This window comes from Lithobates pipiens, unplaced genomic scaffold (assembly GCF_037356315.1).
Source record: "Lithobates pipiens isolate NorthernLeopardFrog02 unplaced genomic scaffold, aLitPip1_a1.2 Scaffold_1, whole genome shotgun sequence".
Classification (NCBI taxonomy): domain Eukaryota; kingdom Metazoa; phylum Chordata; class Amphibia; order Anura; family Ranidae; genus Lithobates; species Lithobates pipiens.
In genome coordinates, this window is record NW_027507685.1 from 211,912,193 (window position 1) to 211,933,408 (window position 21,216).

At 52.7% G+C, this 21,216-nt stretch overlaps 1 long non-coding RNA gene across 2 annotated transcripts; it reads left to right on the forward strand.

The window, feature by feature from the left end:
* Nucleotides 1-389: 389 nt before the first annotated feature.
* On the forward strand, nt 390-20,441 carry LOC143982783 (uncharacterized). Of its 2 annotated transcripts, XR_013274509.1 has the most exons (4): nt 390-1,017; nt 7,950-8,110; nt 11,731-11,891; nt 18,762-20,441. It is a non-coding gene; the product is annotated as an uncharacterized LOC143982783 (long non-coding RNA). The 2 variants fall into 2 exon arrangements; XR_013274510.1 differs by lacking the exon at nt 11,731-11,891 and having other exon boundaries at nt 592-1,017.
* Nucleotides 20,442-21,216: the final 775 nt, after the last annotated feature.

Sequence of the window (21,216 nt, forward strand, 5' to 3'; positions counted from 1 at the left end):
AAGCCTATAATAAGGCTTACCTGTAGGTAAAAAAAATATCTCCCAAACCTGTACGGTTTAGGAGATATTCCCCTCGGTATGCGTCGCTGACTGCAGCGGCGCATGCGCACAAGGGGTTTCTCACCGTCAAAATCCGGCAGCAGCCGAGCGGCCGGACTGAAATCTCCCGTGCGCATGCGCGGGAGTGACGATATCGCGGCTCCGGCCACTCACAGCGCCGGAACCGCGATACCCGGAAGAAACGCTGAGGATCGGGCCAGATGTCGGGGCCTCGTTCTAAGGTAAGTATTTCATAATGAGCTAGTATGCGGTGCATACTAGCTCATTATGCCTTTTGCTTTGCAGGTTTAAAAAAAAAAAAAAAAATGTGCGGGTTTACTACCGCTTTAAGGGATGGGTGAGTGTGAGCAAAGTGTATACAATACATACATATAGAGAAATAGATCACACAGGCGCATCAGCGCCCCTACCCTTTTGTTTGTGTGCGTTATGCAGACTTCCCTTCCTATGTGATCAGGACTAACAGCCGGGGAGACCGGAGCTAGAAAAAAGAGATGTTGACCGGGCAAGAGCCCGGTAAAGACTGAGCTCGCAGCGCTCTGCTCCTCTATTTATATCCCTACAGCCGTTGTGACTCCACCTGTGTGACGTCACGGCTACCGGTCCGCTGGTAGAAGCTGGTCACGTGTCTGTAGCTAATCCGCCACGTGACCACAGCTCATCAGGCTCCTTGGCTGTAGCTCATCAGTCACGTGCCCTGTTTCATCGATTTACTTCCCGCATTTATACCTATTTATTTTCTATTTATTATATAATCTAAATATTTTTTTTCCTAATTAATAAAGTATCACTATTTAATATATATTATTTTTTCTTAAGATTTTGTTGCCTCCGTCTACGGTAAAATGTCTCCTCTAATGCAGACTGGACGGATCAGCCGTTGAAATCCCTGCAGTGTGTTTGAGCTGTTCCCCCCCCCCCCCTCCCCCGGAGTTACCATGGCGATGCTGGCTGAACGTGAGTGCGGGGTGATCTGTGTCCATTGGGTTGTGTGTGATGGAAGAAGGGACTGCTCTGTATTGTAGATATTATGATGGAGAGAATGAGCTGTCCCTGTGCGGAGCGCTCTGATCTGTGTCCCTGGAAACATGGAGAGACTGCTTGTGTGTTCTTATCTAATATTCTATCAGTTCTCTCACTATTTATATATATATATATATATACTGTTTTCCTATGACTCCCCCCCCCCACCCTTATATATATATATATATATATGTGTATATTTAATATATACATCTCATAGAATACCATGGAGTTGTCTCCACCCGTTTATATATTATGATTTTTTAACCACTTCAGCCCTGGAAGTTTTTACCCCCCCCCCCCCTCCTGACCAGAGCACTTTGTACAATTTGGCACTGCGTCTGTGTAAATGATAATTGCGCAGTCATGCAATGCTGTACTCAAACAAACTTCGCGTCCCTTTTTCCCAACAAATAGAGCTTTCTTTTGATGGTATTTGATCACCTCTGCGGTTTTTATTTTTTGCGCTATAAACGGAAAAAGACCGAAAATTTTGAAGAAAAAATGATATTTTCTACTTTTTGTTATAAAAAAATTCCAATGAACTCAATTTTAGTCATACATTTAGGCCAAAATGTATTCGGCCGCTTGTCTTTGGTAAAAAAAAAAAATGTCAATAAGCGTATGTTTATTAGTTTGCGGTTATAGCGTCTACAAACTAGGGTCGATTTTCTGGAATTTACGCAGCTTTTAGTTTATGACGGCCTATCACATTTCTTGAGGTGCTAAATTGGCAGGGCAGTACAACCCCCCCCCCCCCCCCCCCCATGACCCCATTTTGGAAAGTAGACACCCCAGGGAAATTGCTGAGAGGAATGTTGAACCCATTGAATATTTTTTTTTTTTTTTTGTCCCAAGTGATTGAATAATGACAAAAAAAATATGTACAAAAAGTTGTCTCTAAATGATATGTTGCTCACACATGGCATGGTTATATGTGGAATTGCACCCCAAAGTATATTTTGCTGCTTCTCCTGAGTACGGGGATACCACATATGTGGGACTTTTTGGGAGCTTAGCTGCGTACGGGGCCCCGAAAACCAATCACCGTCTTCAGGATTTCTAAGGGCGCAAATTTTTGATTTCACTCTTCAATACCTATCACAGTTTCAAAGGCCATAAAATGGCAAAATAGCACCCCTCCCCCCCCCAATGACCCCATTTTGGAAAGTAGACACCCCAAGCTATTTGCTGAAAGGCATGGTGAGTATTTTGCAGCTCTTATTTGTTTTTGAAAATGAAGAAAGGCAAGAAAATTTTTATTTTTTTTTCAAAACTTTGTGACAAAAAGTGAGGTCTGTAAAATACTCAACATGCCTCTCAGCAAATGTATTGGGGTGTCTACTTTCCAAAATGGGGTAATTTGGGGGGGGGGGGTTGTGCCATCTGGGTATTCCTTGGCCTCCGAAACTGTGATTGGCAGTGAGGAGTGAAATCAAAAACTTACACCCTTAGAGAGCCTGAAGGCGGTGCTTGGTTTTCAGGGTCCCGTACGCGGATAGGCTCCCAAAAAGTCTCACACTTGTGGTATCTCCGTACTCGGGAGAAGCCGCAGAATGTATTTTGGGGTGTAATTCCACATATGCCCATGGCAAGTTTGATCAATATATAATTTAGTGACAACTGTGCAAAAAAAAAAAAACATAATCATTTGTCTTTTTCCCGCAACTTGTGTCACTATATAAAATATTCCATGGACTCGACATGCCTCTCAGCAAATAGCTTGGGGTGTCTACTTTTCAAAATAGGGTCATTTGGGGGGTTGAACTGTCCTGGCATTTTATACACAACATTTAGAAGCTTATGTCACACATCACCCACTCTTCTAACCACTTGAAGACAAAACCCTTTCTGACACTTTTTTTTTTTGCAAGAAAATTACTTTGAACCCCCAAACATAATTTTTTTTAAAGCAAAGGCCCTACAGATTAAAATGGAGGGTGTTTCATTTTTTTTTTTCACACAATATTAGCGCAGCGATTTTTCAAATGCATTTTTTTTTGTGCAAAAAAAACACTTTTTTTTTTCAATTTTAATGCACTAAAAAACACTATTATGCCCAAATGTTTGAGGAAATAAAAAGGATGATCTTAGACCCGGTACATGGATATCAAACACGACATGCTTTTTAAAAATAATTTTTTAATCATTTTTATTGTTATCTCAGGGAATGTAAATATCCCCTACGATGGCAATAGGTAGTGACAGGTACTCTTTTTTTTTGAAAAAAGTGTAATAGCAATTTATGTGACAGGTCCTCTTTATGGAGAGATATGGGGTCAATAAGTCGGGCCTCCGACTGTCATAGAGATGACTGGTGACCATCTGGTCACCGGAAATCTCTATGGTCATCACCCAGAGGCAGACGATTCTTTCTCCGGGCCCCTGATGGCACGGGAGATCCCGGAGAAGCACTGAATGGTGGTGGGAGGGGACGCCCCCTCCCGTTGCCTATAAGAACGATCAGTCGGCGGAACTGCCGCCATGATTGTTCTTATCGTGCACAGAATCGCTGGCCGGAAAGATTGATATCTGAATGATGCCTGTAGCTATAGGCATCATTCAGATATCCCCCCACAAACTAGAGGATGTAATTTTACTATGGCCAGTATTGAAGTGGTTAAGGAAGGATCCAGTCCGTCCTGAAGCTCTGTATAGAACATGAGCGTTCAGCAAAGCCAATTGAAATAAATAAACAGACACTTTCTTGTACCAGCGTCTGACCTTATGGGTAACTAGGTACGGCACCAACAACTGGTCATGGAGGTCCACCCCTCCCATATTTTGGTTATATTCGTGGACACAGAGGGGTTTCTCCTCAACACCAGTCGCCGTAGTAAGTTGGACTGTCATGTCTGCATGAAGGGAGGTAAGAACGAAAACATTCTTATTATCCGTCCTCTTCATAGCGAGCAAGTTATTACACTGCAAGCAGGCTCTCTCCCCCAGGCTAAGATGGGAATCTACAAGCCGCTGGGGAAAGCCCCGGCTATAAGGTCGCACGGTGCCACATGCTCCAATCTGCTGATCAAACAAATGACTAAACAGTGGCACGCTCGCGTAATAATTGTCCACGTACAAGTGGTACCCCTTTCCGAATAAGTGCGACTCCAAGTCCCTCACAATCTTGCCAGCGCTTCCTATGTAGTCAGGGCAGTTTGTTGGCTCTACGTGACTATCTTTGCCCTCGTAAACCATAAAACTACATGTATAGCCTGTGGCCCTGTCACAGAGCGTATACATCTTGACCCCTTGTCTGGCTCGCATGCTGGGAGAGTACTGTTTGATGAGGAGGAAACAAGTCTGCAAAATGTTGGTTGAAGTGGTTTACGAGGGGCCGAATTTTATAGAGCCGATTGTATCCAGGGTCTCCACGAGGACGACAGAGTTCCTCATTGAAATGCATGAACCGCAAGATCTGCTCGTATCGTGCCCTGGTCATGGAGGCAGAGAACACGGGCATGGTGAATTGTATCAGTGGACCACTCTTTTTGGTTATGCCCATGTTGAGGGAAAGGCCCAGAAAGATCTTAAATTCGGAAACTGTAATTGGTTTCCAATCTCTGGCAAGTGAGGACTGGGGAATAGTGGCAATGTGTTGACCAGCGTAAAATAGCTTTGGTCCTCAATAGCTCTATAGAGATCTTAGGTGAAAAACCACAAATAAAAATCAAGTGACGTAAAATCAACTGTTTCCACCTGAATGCCGGGTTGGCCAGTGAATGGGGGAAGTACGGGTGCTGCAGAAGTGGTGGGTTCCCAATCAGGATTGGCGAAAGCAGCAGGAAGGGCACTATGGGCACGATGGGCCTGTGTTTGTCTTCTTGGTGGCAGCGGGGCACTACTTGTGCTTGCCACCTGACCAGCTTGAACTGCACTTATGGGACTTGCCACATCAGCACGTGCTACTGCAGTGCTGGTTTGACTATGACTAGGGTGTACTAGGCCGCTGATGCTTGCCAGTTCACCAGAAGGATGAGTGGCGCTAGTACTGCTCTGCTCCATATGAGGGACCTGCGGTTCTTGCACATCAACAACAGAAGAAGAAGTTCGGGGTCTGGTACGCCTGACCTTGGCAGGGACCACAACTCCATCGTCAGAGCTATCTGTCATGGAGCCGCTGTCCTCTACAGGATCGTATTCTGAGCCTGAATCTGACAGATGAGTGACCTCCTCTTCACTATCTGTCATGCTCAGAAACGTGTAGGCCACTTCACTAGTGTACCTTCGATTTGCCATTTTGGGCTCTAAATTTAGTGGCACACTAGTGAGACTCACGGATAAAAAAGCTCCTAGGCTGTCAGCGACTGTATCAAAACGATACCAAAAAAAAAACTGTTAGCAATCGCAGGGATCAGGCCAGACTCTGCGAATGCTGCAGTTATGCGTTTAGTGTTTTGTATGTGACAGTGATCGATCGTAAACTTGGGTGGGCTGGGCAGAGGGGCTAAATGCAGGCGCTAGCAGGTATTTGGGTCGATCCCGCTAACACTGTGTTTTTGGGAACCCTAAACTGCTGGGGACGCTAGTATAGATCTGATCAGATATCGATCTGTTCAGATACTATACCACTAAGGGAGGTGTATGCTGCATGCGTGGGTGTTAGCGGTACTGGCACTAACCTGACGCTGCCTGGGGCGACGCAGACCCTATCTGACCTTAAAACCTAACTTGTATCACCCGCCGGGTGATCAGGGGGTTAAAACTTTATTAGGTAATAAACGGTGGGTGCCCTGAAACTATAAAAAACAATCTAACTGACCAGCATCACCCGTAACAGTTATACGATGATCACTGGTGAAAGGGTTAACTAGGGGACAATCAGGGGGTTAAAACCTTTATTAGGAAGTATATGGGGGTCCCTGACGCTATAAAAAGCTGCGGCAACCTAAATACCTACTTGCCTAACTAGCGTCACCTGTGACACTAATACAGCGATCAGAAAAAATGATTGCTTAGTGATCACGGGGTTAAACCTTTATTAGGGGGGGTTCCTAGACCTAAAGGGGGGCTAAATCTAACTGCCCAACAGTTATTACAGTCACAATGCACCCATGCAGTAAACAATAAAAAACAAACTGATATTGGTGACAGGGGTTGCAGGGGGGTAATCGGGGGTGACAGGGGGTGCAGGGGTGTGAAATGTGTGCCTGGAGTGTTCTACTGTTTGCGTAGTGTTGTGCAACTAGTTTTGGACGTCTTCTGTCCACGGCAGCCGGAGTTGTAAAAATTTCTGCGACTCATGCAGAAGCCAAACCGCGTCGCTTCCGGTGCGGCTCCATCACTGAAACAGCTGACGGCGGGGCTTTACTGCGCAATGCGCGATTTCACTGCCCTTGATCGCGCATGCGCGGAAGCTAGCCACGGTCAAGAAATATGCTCTCGGGCGGGCGGAGGCGGAGAGATGGTTTAACGACAGAAACAGCCCCACCCACCCCACTAACAAGCTGCGAATCGCGCATGCGCAAATCTCATGTCCAGGGTCCAGAAAAAATTATGGACTCTAGGGGGCGGGCGGAGGCGGAAAGTTGGTGGGAAGGGGAGATAGAGCGGAGCTTTGAGAGGGGGCGGGCCCCGTGCATAGCACCGAGTCCAAGTACAGTACATTGTTCTGCCAATAAATATGCTGCCACTGCGCCCATCAAACGCCGCCTCACTGCACCCATCAAACTCCGCCTCACTGCACCCTTAAAACGCCGCCTTGCTGCGCCCAACAAATGCCCAGCAAACACCTCACTGTGCCCGTCAAAAGCTGCCTCACTATGCCCGTCAAAGGCTGCCTCACTGTGCCCGTCAAACGCAACCACTGTGCCCATAAATTGCCGCCACTGTGCCATCAAACGCAGATACTGTACCCATCAATTGCTGCCAGATTGTCAGGCCTTAGCTGGGCTCCCTGGGCATATGCTGATCGCCCATCAGTGCTGCTGGAGGGAGCCCAGACGACCATAAATGAGGGACCTGGATGTCATAGTAAGTGAAACCATCCCATATCCCACTCCATCTTCCCCGAGAACAGGGACCCCCCTTCCCCCCCTCTCTGAGGACATGGACCCCTCCCCCCAAGACAGAGACCCTCTTCTCCCCCCTGGGGACAGGAACCCTCTTCTCCCCTGGGGACAGGGACCCCCCCTCTCTCCTGGGGACAGGGACCCCCCTTCTCTCCTGGGGACAGGGACCCCCCTTCTCTCCTGGGGACAGGGACCCCCTTCTCTCTTGGGGACAGGGACCCCCTTCTCTCTTGGGGACAGGGACCCCCTTCTCCCCTGGGGACAGGGACCCCCTTCTCCCCTGGGGACAGGGACCCCTTCTCCCCTGGGGACAGGGACCCCCCTCTCCCCTGGGGACAGGAACCCCCTTCTCTCTTGGAACAGGGACCCCCTTCTCCCCTGGAGACAGGGATCCTATCTCACCTGGGGGCAGGAACTCCATCTCCCCTGGGAACGGGGACTTTGTCACCCCTAGGAACCCCATCTGCCCTGGGGATCAGGATCCTGTGTGTGCCAACCTTACTGCCCTGCCTGCCATGTGTCCTGTGTGAGGGCCCTCCTGTGACAGCTCTTATAAGGCCTTCATCCCACTGTGTGATCCCCCTACATGACTGATCCCTCTGTGTGCACCCCTTACACAGGGAACCCCTCTCTTTGCTCCCCCTACATGTCTGCATACTCTGACCACCACCTGTACCATTTCCACATCCTCTGACTGCCTCCTGTATCCTGTGCACATGTTCCGACCACCTCTTGTACCATGTCTGCAGCCTCTAACCACCTCCTGTATCCTGTTCGCAGCCTCTAACAGTCTCTTGTATCCTGTCTGCAATCTCTGACTATCTCTTGTCTTTTAACGTGTCTGTCGTCTCTTAGGGGGAGTCTGGAGAGGAATCAAGAGTGAGAGCACCGCCGGGATTGGGATTACGGGAGGAGTCAGATGTGTATGGACTGTGGAGAAGAGACTATAGACTAAAAACCAGAACCACCAACCTGGAGCCGTCTAACTGAGCCCTGCACGCTGCACCGTAGAGGAGGTCAGTGACAGAGCCGCCAGGCCAGTCTGGGGGGGTGTCACTGATGTAAGGGGGAGTGAATGCAATTATGTAAGAGGGCACTGATATAAAGGTTTCCCATCATCTCTGTAACACCCCCCCCCCCCCCCAAGTGTATTCACTCTGCGGAAGGTGGTCTCTGGTCACCAGAGTCTCTCCCCCACCCCCCCCCCCCCCCCATCACATTTCCCGGCATTCCCCTTTACATCAGTGTCCGCAGGATTCTTCCCCCTTACAGTGCAAGGGAACTCAGATGTGAAGGAAAATGCTACAGAGCATGAGCTAAGGAGGAACTCTGATGAAAGGGTTGCTCTGGTCACAAGAGACGACTTTATATCAGAGTCCACTGCATTCCATTTACATCAGAGTTCCCACTTACATCAGGGTCTTCAGCATTGTCCTTTACATCACTGTTCCCCCTGTAAGATTAGAAGGTATGGAGGCCCAGAAATATGTCCTGAGTACACAGAGGATACATGGGTTAGATTAGAAGGGATGGAGGCCCAGAAACATGTCCAGAGTACACAGAGGATACATGGGATAGATTAGAAGGGATGGAGGCCTCCTCTGTTTTCCCTGGACATCCATCCCATCTAATCTAACCCATGTATCCTCTGCCTCACTGCGCCCGTCAAACGCTGCCTCACTGTGCCCATCAAATGCCGCCTCACTGCGCCCATCAAACGCCTCACTGTGCCCATCAAATGCCGCCTCACTGCGCCCATCAAACGCAGCCTCACTGCACCCATAAAATGCCGCCTCGCTGCGCCCAGCAAACACCCCACTGTGCCCATCAAAGGCTGCCTCGCTGTGCCCGTCAAAGGCTGCCTCACTGTGCCCATCAAATGCAACCACTGTGCCCATCAAACGCAACCACTGTGCCCATAAATTGCCGCCACTGTGCCATCAAACGCAGATACTGTACCCATCAATTGCTGCCAGATTGTCAGGCCTTAGCTGTGCTCCCTGGGCATATGACGATCACCCGTCCGTGCTGCTAGAGGGAGCCCAGACGACCATAAATGAGGGACCTGCATGTCATAGTAAGTGAAACCATCCCATATCCCACTCCATCTTCCCCGAGAACAGGGACCCCCCTCTCTGAGGACATAGACAACTTCCCCCCAAGACAGAGACCCTCTTCTCCCCCCCTGGGGACAGGAACCCTCTTCTCTCCTGGGGACAGGGACCCCCTTCTCTCCTGGGGACAGGGACCCCCTTCTCTCCTGGGGACAGGGACCCCCTTCTCTCCTGGGGACAGGGACCCCCTTCTCCCCTGGGGACAGGAACCCCCTTCACTCTTGGGGACAGGAACCCTCTTCTCTCCTGGGGACAGGGACACCCTTCTCCCCTGTGGACAGGAACACCCTTCTCCCCTGGGGACAGGGACCCCCTTCTCTCCTGGGGACAGGGACCCCCTTCTCTCTTGGGGACAGGGACCCCCTTCTCTCTTGGGGACAGGAACCCCCTTCTCTCTTGGGGACAGGAACCCCCTTCTCTCTTGGGGACAGGAACCCCCTTCTCTCTTGGGGACAGGAACCCCCTTCTCTCTTGGGGACAGGATCCCTCTTCTCTCTTGGGGACAGGGTCCCTCTTCTCTCTTGGGGACAGGATCCCTCTTCTCTCTTGGGGGCAGGATCCCTCTTCTCTCCTGGGGACAGGATCCCTCTTCTCTCCTGGGGACAGGAACCCCCTTCTCTGTTGGGGACAGGAACCCCCTTCTCACTCTCCTGGGGACAGGGACCCCCTTCTCACTCTCCTGGGGACAGGGACCCCCTTCTCACTCTCCTGGGGACAGGGACCCCCTTCTCACTCTCCTGGGGACAGGGACCCCCTTCTCACTCTCCTGGGGACAGGGATCCCTTCTCCCCTGGGGACAGGAACCCCCTTCTCCCCTGGGGACAGGAACCCCCTTCTCCCCTGGGGACAGGAACACCCTTCTCTCCTGGGGAAAGGTACCCTCTTCTCTCCTGGGGAAAGGTACCCCCTTCTCTCTTGGGGACAGGAACCCCCTTCTCTCTTGGGGACAGGAACCCCCTTCTCTCTTGGGGACAGGAACCCCCTTCTCTCTTGGGGACAGGGACACCCTTCTCCCCTGGAGACAGAGACCCCCTTCTCCCCTGGAGACAGAGACCCCCTTCTCCCCTGGGGACAGAGACCCCCTTCTCCCCTGGGGACAGAGACCCCCTTCTCCCCTGGGGACAGAGACCCCCTTCTCCCCTGGGGACAGAGACCCCCTTCTCCCCTGGGGACAGAGACCCCCTTCTCTCTTGGGGACAGGAACCCCCTTCTCTCTTGGGGACAGGAACCCCCTTCTCTCTTGGGGACAGGAACCCTCTTCTCTCCTGGGGACAGGGACCCCCTTCTCACTCTCCTGGGGACAGGGACCCCCTTCTCACTCTCCTGGGGACAGGGATCCCTTCTCGCTCTCGCTCTCCTGGGGACAGGGATCCCTTCTCGCTCTCCTGGGGGACAGGGATCCCTTCTCGCTCTCCTGGGGACAGGGATCCCTTCTCGCTCTCCTGGGGACAGGGATCCCTTCTCGCTCTCCTGGGGACAGGAACCCCCTTCTCTCCTGGGGACAGGAACCCCCTTCTCTCCTGGGGACAGGAACCCTCTTCTCCCCTGGGACAGGAACCCTCTTCTCACTCTCCTGGGGACAGGGACCCCCTTCTCACTCTCCTGGGGACAGGGACCCCCTTCTCACTCTCCTGGGGACAGGGACCCCCTCTCGCTCTCCTGGGGACAGGGACCCCCTCTCGCTCTCCTGGGGACAGGGACCCCCTTCTCGCTCTCCTGGGGACAGGGACCCCCTTCTTGCTCTCCTGGGGACAGGGACCCCCTTCTCACTCTCCTGGGGACAGGGACCCCCTTCTCGCTCTCCTGGGGACAGGGACCCCCTTCTCGCTCTCCTGGGGACAGGGACCCCTTCTCACTCTCCTGGGGACAGGGACCCCCTTCTCACTCTCCTGGGGACAGGGATCCCTTCTCACTCTCCTGGGGACAGGGATCCCTTCTCACTCTCCTGGGGACAGGAACCCCCTTCTCCCCTGGGGACAGAAACCCCCTTCTCCCCTGGGGACAGGAAACCCCTTCTCTCTTGGAACAGGGACCCCCCTTCTCACTCTGGGAAAGGGATCCTATCTCACCTGGGGGCAGGAACTCCATCTCCCCTGGGAACGGGGACTTCATCTCACCTAGGGACCCCATCTGCACTGGGGATCAGGATCCTGTGTGTGCCAACCTTACTGCCCTGCCTGCCATGTGTCCTGTGTGAGGGCCCTCCTGTGACAGCTCTTATAAGGCCTTCATTCCACTGTGTGATCCCCCTACATGACTGATCCCTCTGTGTGCACCCCTTACTCAGGGAACCCCTCTGTTTGCTCCCCCTATATGTCTGCATACTCTGACCACCACCTGTACCATTTCCACATCCTCTGACTGCCTCCTGTATCCTGTGCACATGTTCCGACCACCTCTTGTACCATGTCTGCAGCCTCTAACCACCTCCTGTATCCTGTTCGCAGCCTCTAACAGTCTCTTGTATCCTGTCTGCAATCTCTGGCTATCTCTTGTCTTTTAACGTGTCTGCCGTCTCTTAGGGGGAGTTTGGAGAGGAAACAAGAGTGAGAGCACCGCCGGGATTGGGATTACGGGAGGAGTCAGATGTGTATGGACTGTGGAGAAGAGACTATAGACTAAAAACCAGAACCACCACCCTGGAGCCGTCTAACTGAGCCCTGCACGCTGCACCGGAGAGGAGGTCACTGACAGAGCCGCCAGGCCAGTCTGGGGGGGTGTCACTGATATAAGGGGGGACTGAATGCAATTATGTAAGAGGGCACTGATATAAAGGTTTCCCATCATCTCAGTAACACCTCCGCCCCCCCCCCCCCCAAGTGTATTCACTCTGCGGAAGGTGGTCTCTGGTCACCAGAGTCTCGAACCCCCCCCCCCTCCCCCATTACATTTCCCAGCATTCCCCTTTACATCAGTGTCCTCAGGATTCTTCCCCCTTACAGTGCAAGTGAACTCAGATGTAAAGGAAAATGCTACAGAGCATGATCTAAGGAGGAACTCTGATGAAAGGGTTGCTCTGGTCACAAGAGACGACTTTATATCAGAGTCCACTGCATTCCCATTTACATCAGAGTTCCCACTTACATCAGGGTCTTCAGCATTGCCCTTTACATCAGTGTTCCCCTTTACATCAGGGTTCGCAGAGTTCCCCCTGTAAGATTAGAAGGGATGGAGGCCCAGAGACATGTCCAGAGTACACAGAGGATACATTGGTTAGATTAGAAGGGATGGAGGCCCAGAAACATGTCCAGAGTACACAGAGGATACATGGGATAGATTAGAAGGGTTGGAGGCTTTCTCTGTTTTCCCTGGACATCCATCCCATCTAATATAACCCATGTATCCTCTGCCTCACTGTGCCCGTCAAACGCCGCCTCACTGTGCCCATCAAACGCCGCCTCACTGTGCCCATCAAACGCCGCCTCACTGTGCCCATCAAACGCCGCCTCACTGCGCCCATCAAACGCCGCCTCACTGCACCCATAAAACGCTACCTCGTTGCGCCCAACAAATGCCCAGCAAACACCCCACTGTGCCTGTCAAAGGCTGCCTCACTGTGCCCGTCAAAGGCTGCCTCACTGTGCCCGTCAAACGCAACCACTGTGCCTATAAATTGCCGCCATTGTGCCATCAAACGCAGATACTTTACCCATCAATTGCTGCCAGTTTGTCAGGCCTTAGCTGTGCTCCCTGGGCATATGCTGATCACCCATCCGTGCTGCTGGAGGGAGCCCAGACGACCATAAATGAGGGACCTGCATGTCATAGTAAGTGAAACCATCCCATATCCCACTCCATCTTCCCCGAGAACAGGGACCCCTTCCCCCCCCCCCCCTCTCTGAGGACATGGACCCTCTCCCCCCAAGACAGAGACCCTCTTCTCCTGCCTGGGGAAAGGGACCCCCTTCTCGCCTGGGGACAGGGACGCCCTTCTCGCCTGGGGACAGGGACGCCCTTTTTGCCTGGGGACAGGGACGCCCTTTTTGCCTGGGGACAGGGACCCCCTTTTTGCCTGGGGACAGGGACCCCCTTCTCTCTTGGGGACAGCAACCCCCTTCTCCCCTGGGGACTGGAACCCCCTTCTCACCTGGGGACTGGAACCCCCTTTTCCCCTGGGGACTGGAACCCCCTTTTCCCCTGGGGACAGGGACCCCCTTCTCACTGTCCTGGGGACAAGGACCCCCTTCTCACTCTCCTGGGGACAGGGATCCCTTCTCACTCTCCTGGGGACAGGGAACCCTTCTCACTCTCCTGGGGACAGGAACCCCCTTCTCCCCTGGGGACAGGAATCCCTTTCTCTCCTGGGGACAGGGACCCCCTTCTCTCCTGGGGAATGGTGCCCCCTTCTCTCCTGGGGAATGGTGCCCCCTTCTCTCCTGGGGAATGGTGCCCCCTTCTCTCCTGGGGAATGGTGCCCCCTTCTCTCCTGGGGAATGGTGCCCCCTTCTCTCCTGGGGAATGGTGCCCCCTTCTCTCCTGGGGAAAGGTGCCCCCTTCTCTCCTGGGGAAAGGTACCCCCTTCTGTCCTGGGGAAAGGTACCCCCTTCTCCCCTGGGGAAAGGTACCCCCTTCACTCTTGGGGACAGGAACTCCCTTCTCTCTTGGGGACAGGGACCCCCTTCTCTCCTGGGTACAGGGACCCCCTTCTCTCCTGGGTACAGGGACCCCCTTCTCCCCTGGGGACAGGGACCCCCTTCTCCCCTGGGGACAGGGACCCCCTTCTCCCCTGGGGACAGGGACCCCCTTCTCTCCTGGGGACAGGGACCCCCTTCTCTCCTGGAGACAGGGACCCCCTTCTCTCTTGGGAACAGGGACCCCTTCTCTCCTGGGGACAGGGACCCCCTTCTCTCCTGGGGACAGGAACCCTCTTCTCTCCCGGGGACAGGAACCCTCTTCTCTCCTGGGGACAGGAACCCTCTTCTCTCCTGGGGACAGGAACCATCTTGTCTCCTGGGGACAGGAATCCCCTTCTCATTCTCCTGGGGACAGGGACCCCCTTCTCACTCTCCTGGGGACAGGGATCCCTTCTCACTCTCCTGGGGACAGGGATCCCTTCTCACTCTCCTGGGGACAGGGAACCCTTCTCACTCTCCTGGGGACAGGGAACCCTTCTCACTCTCCTGGGGACAGGGAACCCTTCTCACTCTCCTGGGGACAGGGACCCCCTTCCCCCCCTCTCTGAGGACATGGACCCCCTCCCCCCCCAGGACAGAGACCCTCTTCTCCCCCTGGGGACAGGAACCCCATTCTCTCCTGGGGACAGGGAGCCCCTTCTCTCCTGGGGACAGGAACCCCCTTCACTCTTGGGGACAGGAACCCCCTTCACTCTTGGGGACAGGAACCCCCTTCACTCTTGGGGACAGGAACCCCCTTCACTCTTGGGGACAGGGACCCCCTTCTCGCCTGGGGAAAGGTACCCCCTTCTCTCTTGGGGACTGGAACCCCCTTCTCCCCTGGGGACTGGAACCCCCTTCTCACCTGGGGACTGGAACCCCCTTCTCACCTGGGGACTGGAACCCCCTTTTCCCCTGGGGACAGAGACCCCCTTCTCACTGTCCTGGGGACAGGGGCCCCCTTCTCACTGTCCTGGGGACAGGGACCCCCTTCTCACTGTCCTGGGGACAGGGACCCCCTTCTCACTCTCCTGGGGACAGGGAACCCTTCTCACTCTCCTGGGGACAGGAACCCCCTTCTCCCCTGGGGACAGGAATCCCTTTCTCTCCTGGGGACAGGGACCCCCTTCTCTCCTGGGGAATGGTGCCCCCTTCTCTCCTGGGGAAAGGTGCCGCCTTCTCTCCTGGGGAAAGGTGCCCCCTTCTCTCCTGGGGAAAGGTACCCCCTTCTCCCCTGGGGACAGGAACCCCCTTCTCCCCTGGGGACAGGAACCCCCTTCACTCTTGGGGACAGGAACTCCCTTCTCTCTTGGGGACAGGGACACCCTTCTCCCCTGGGGACAGGGACCCCCTTCTCTCCTGGGGACAGGGACCCCCTTCTCTCCTGGGGACAGGGACCCCCTTCTCTCCTGGAGACAGGGACCCCCTTCTCCCCTGGGGACCGGGACCCCCTTCTCTCTTGGGAACAGGGACCCCCTTCTCTCCTGGGGACAGGGACCCCCTTCTCTCCTGGGGACAGGAACCCCCTTCTCTCCCGGGGACAGGAACCCTCTTCTCTCCTGGGGACAGGAACCATCTTGTCTCCTGGGGACAGGAATCCCCTTCTCATTCTCCTGGGGACAGGGACCCCCTTCTCACTCTCCTGCGGACAGGGATCCCTTCTCACTCTCCTGGGGACAGGGAACCCTTCTCACTCTCCTGGGGACAGGGAACCCTTCTCACTCTCCTGGGGACAGGGAACCCTTCTCACTCTCCTGGGGACAGGGAACCCCCTTCTCCCCTGGGGACAGGGAACCCCCTTCTCCCCTGGGGACAGGAACCCCCTTCTCCCCTGGGGACAGGAACCCCCTTCTCCCCTGGGGACAGGGACCCCCTTCCCCCCCTCTCTGAGGACATGGACCCCCTCCCCCCCAGGACAGAGACCCTCTTCTCCCCCCTGGGGACAGGAACCTCATTCTCTCCTGGGGACAGGGAGCCCCTTCTCTCCTGGGGACAGGAACCCCCTTCACTCTTGGGGACAGGAACCCCCTTCACTCTTGGGGACAGGAACCCCCTTCACTCTTGGGGACAGTAACCCTCTTCTCTCCTGGGGACAGAGACACCCTTCTTTCTTGGGGACAGGAACCCCCTTCTCACTCTCCTGGGGACAGGGACCCCCTTCTCACTCTCCTGTGGACAGGGACCCCTTTCTCACTTTCCTGGGGACAGGGACCCCCTTCTCACTCTCCTGGGGACAGGGATCCCTTCTCACTCTCCTAGGGACAGGAACCCCCTTCTCCCCTGAGGACAGGAACCCCCTTCTCCCCTGGGGACAGGGACCCCCTTCCCCCCTCTCTGAGGACATGGACCCCCTCCCCCAAGACAGAGACCCTCTTCTCCCCCCTGGGGACAGGAACCCCCTTCTCCCCTGGGGACAGGGACCCCCTTCTCCCCTGGGGACAGGAACCCCCTTCTCCCCTGGGGACAGGAACCCCCTTCACTCTTGGGGACAGGAACTCCCTTCTCCCCTGGGGACAGGAACCCCCTTCTCCCCTGGGGACAGGAACCCCCTTCACTCCTGGGGACAGGAACCCCCTTCACTCCTGGGGACAGGAACCCCCTTCTCCCCTGGGGACAGGATCCCCCTTCACTCTTGGGGACAGGAACTCCCTTCTTCCCTGGGGACAGGAACCCCCTTCACTCTTGGGGACAGGAACCCTCTTCTCTCCCTGGGACAGGAACCCTTTTCTCTCCTGGGGACAGGAACCCCCTTCTTTCTTGGGGACAGGGACCCCCTTCTCACTCTCCTGGGGATAGGGATCCCTTCTCACTCTCCTGGGGACAGGGATCCCTTCTCACTCTCCTGGGGACAGGGATCCCTTCTCACTCTCCTGGGGACAGGAACCCCCTTCTCTGAGCCCATCAAACGCCGCCTCACTGAGCCCATCAAACGCCGCCTCACTGCACCCATAAAACGCTGCCTCGCTGCGCCCAACAAATGCCCAGCAAACACCCCACTGTGCCCGTCAAAGGCTGCCTCACTGTGCCCATCAAACGCAACCACTGTGCCCATAAATTGCCACCACTGTGCCATCAAACGCAGATACTGTACCCATCAATTGCTGCCAGATTGTCAGGCCTTAGCTGTGCTCCCTGGGCATATGCTGATCACCCAACCGTGCTGCTAGAGGGAGCCCAGACAACCATAAATGAGGGACCTGCATGTCATAGTAAGTGAAACCATCCCATATCCCACTCCATCTTCCCCGAGATCAGGGACCCCCCCCCCCCCCTTTGAGGACATGGACCCCCTCCCCCCAAGACAGAGACCCTCTTCTCCCCCCTGAGGACAGGAACCCTCTTCTCCCCTGGGGACAGGGACCCCCTTCTCTCCTGGGGACAGGGACCCCCTTCTCTCCTGGGGACAGGGACCCCCTTTTCTCCTGGGGAAAGTTACCCCCTTCTCTCTTGGGGACAGGAACCCCCTTCACTCTTGGGGACAGGAACCCCCTTCACTCTTGGGGACAGGAACCCCCTTCACTCTTGGGGACAGGAACCCCCTTCACTTCACTCTTGGGGACAGGAACCCCCTTCTCTCTTGGGGACAGGAACCCCCTTCTCTCTTGGGGACAGGGACACCCTTCTCTCTTGGGGACAGGGACACCCTTCTCTCCTGGGGACAGGAACCCCCTTCTCTCCTGGGGACAGGAACCCCCTTCTCTCCTGGGGACAGGAACCCCCTTCTCTCTTGGGGACAGGAACCCCCTTCTCACTCTCCTGGGGACAGGGACCCCCTTCTCACTCTCCTGGGGACAGGGATCCCTTCTCACTCTCCTGGGGACAGGGATCCCTTCTCACTCTCCTGGGGACAGGGATCCCTTCTCACTCTCCTGGGGACAGGGATCCCTTCTCACTCTCCTGGGGACAGGGATCCCTTCTTACTCTCCTGGGGACAGGGAACCCTTCTCACTCTCCTGGGGACCGGGATCCCTTCTCACTCTCCTGGGGACCGGGATCCCTTCTCACTCTCCTGGGGACCGGGATCCCTTCTCACTCTCCTGGGGACCGGGATCCCTTCTCACTCTCCTGGGGACCGGGATCCCTTCTCACTCTCCTGGGGACAGGGATCCCTTCTCACTCTCCTGGGGACAGGGATCCCTTCTTACTCTCCTGGGCACAGGGAACCCTTCTCACTCTCCTGGGGTCAGGGACCCCCCAAGACAGAGACCCTCTTTTCCCCCCTGGGGACAGGAACCCCCTTCTCCCCTAGGGACAGGAACCCCCTTCACTCTTGGGGACAGTTACCCCCTTCTCTCCTGGGGACAGTTACCCCCTTCTCTCCTGGGGACAGGGACCCCCTTCTCCCCTGGGGACAGGAACCCCCGTCTCCCCTGGGGACAGGGACCCCCTTCTCTCTTGGGGACAGGAACCCCCCCAGGAGAAAGGGATGGAGTCCATATGGATAAGAAAGGATCTAATGACAGTGGTAGATGTAAGCCCTTGTACACATGGTCAGACATTCTGACAACCAAATCCGTTGGATTTTGTCCGAAACTGTTGCATACACACGGTCAGACAAAGTATTCGGACAATCCGATCGTTCAGAACGTGGTGGCGTTATTTCGTTTCGATGGGACTACGTTCAGGCTAGTAGCCAACAGCTTTGGTCTAGGAATTTCATCTGAGCATGCGTGGCACTTTGTCCCATCAGAATTCTCTACACACGATCGGACTTTGGATCATGTTGTCGGAAATATTTATAGCCCCGCTCTAAAACTTTATTGGTCGGGTACTCCGACGGAAACAGTCCGATGGAGCCCACACGCGGTCGGATTATCCGACAACACGATCCGATCTGACATTTTCCGTCGGAATGTCCAACAAGGGCTACAAGGGCTAAAGATGGGAGAAGTAATGAGAAAATAAATAGATATTCATATTTTATTCATTTTTATTTGTAGATGACATGCTGGACTGCCCCTGGAGGACCTTTTTAGTGAGGAGTATTACATGTATGGACTTTTGAGCGGACTTGTACAGCGACGGTGGAACACATGGTTCACTTCTTGGGGCCTTTGCTGTTTGGAATGATCTATGTTACATATATGGACTTTATTTAGCCTATACTGTAATATTGTACTTCATCAGGCTGGATGTCTTCACTTTCCACGAAATACATTCTTGTGGGACATCCTTTGTTGATCACCTTCAGAACACTATCTTGCAATCATCAGTGGTTGGATGTGTCTGCCATGTCTATATCACTTTACTTGAATTCATCTCCAGTAGTGAAGATAACTTGGTGGACAGATCTGAATTTACCAACTCACTAACGAACCGTACACACAATCAGAAAATTGTACAAAAAAAATAATACTTTCAAATCGATCGCACAATTATCTGATCGCTAGTACATAGCTTTCTTCCGAAATTATCCGAAGGGACAAATATGAAAAATGTTCTCGTACGATACCAGATCATAGGATTTTCATTTAACCAGTACAACTTTTGTCTGAAAAATGCAATACAAACACAATACAATATATTACATCAGTTTAGAATTTTTATTCTGTCGTTCGAGAATTTTTGAACTTTAGTAACCTCTTCATTTTCGATATGGAGACTAACAGGAAAAAAAAACAGATGTTCATTCATCCAATAATCTCATTGTGTGTACCAAGTTTAAGGGCTTGTGTCTGTGGCATCCCCCCAAAACCCAGGGGCATTTGAGGGACCCCTAGTGACTGGGTGGGCTGACATTTACCCCAGGGCTGAGTCCATAGCTCAAAGGGAATGAAAAACATTGAGCGTTAGTCACTATAAGTGTGTTTTCAATTATTTGTTTTTTGCTTAGCACACAAGGAGAGAGCAATAAGGGCTGTAGATACCCAAAAGCATGGGTCTTCAAACTATGGCCCTCCAGTTGTTCAGGAACTACAATTCCCATCATGCCTAGTCATGTCTGTGAATGTCAGAGTTTTACAATGCCTCATGGGATGTGTAGTTTCGCAACAGCTGGAGGGCCGTAGTTTGAGGATCTCTGCCCAAAAGCAACACTTAAGGCCTGTACACACGATCAAACTTTCCGATGGGAAATGTTTTATGACAGGCTGTTGGCGGACAATCTGACTGTGTGTATGCTCCATCACACAATTGTTGTCGGATTTTCCGTGGACAAATGTTGGCTAGCATGTTTTAAAATTTTCCGCCAACAAATGTGTGTTGTTGGATTTTCCGATCGTGTGTACACAAGTCAGTCAGACAAAAGTCCAAAGTACAAACACGCATGATCGGAAGCAAGGACGAGCCAGAAGCGGTCGGTTTTGTAAACTAACGTTTGTAATGCAGAATTAACATTCGTGACGTGGCAAATTATGACATTTCCGAATGCAGCGCACAATTCTGTTCTTCTTTAATGGGATAAAAATAAAGCTGTTTTGCTGGTGATACTGATGGAGTTATTGCAAACAAATTTTCAAAGGCTTTTTTTTCTAGTGATCTCAAGAATAATATTATTATGTTTGTTTTTTTTTTATTATTATTTATGCAAGTTTCCACAACACCATTATCCCATAGTTTTTACGATCAAAGATACAACTATGTTGGTGTCCTTTGTCAATTTTACATTATATTTTTTAAAATCTAACTGCCTACTCCCAAACTGTCATTTGAAGTAAAACAGACATGCTATCTGCCAATAGAACTTAACCAAAAAGTGCATTCAATGCATCCAAAAACATAGAAAATATACCAAATCAAATCATTATTCAATCAAAAAAATAATGTCAGAACAATAACTCCAAGGCCAATAATAAATAACACGTTATCTCCTCTGATTCCACAACATGTCTGGTTGACGAACGGCCGTTCAGAAACAAACTGAAAAGCACCAAATGGAAATGACGAACTGAAAAGCTCTAAATGAAAAACGCAAAAAGAAAATCGCAAATCAACACTCAGCAAACTTCTACTAACAAGAAATTAGAAGGAGTCCAAAGGGTGGCGCTAAACAGCTAAAAAACCACGTAGTACATCACTACATGCGTAATTGTTGGCCAACATTTGTATGATTGTGTGTATGCAAGACATGTTTGAGCCATCGGCCTTCGGACAAAATGCTGCGGTTTTGTTGGCGGAAAGTCCGATCGTGTGTACGAGGCATTACACTTAACGTCTCCCAGGAGAGTTACCTGGCACCTACGGATATCCAGCTCCAGATTATTATTGTATCTGCTGACATCAGTGTTGGGGGTTATTGTGTCAAATGACACCAATGCTGAGAGTTATTATTGTGTCCACTGACATCAATGTTGGTGGTTATTATTGTGTCAACGAGCACTGACACCAATGTTGGGGGTAATTTTGCATCTGCTGACACCAAAATTGTGGATTAATATTGACTCCACTGACACCAAT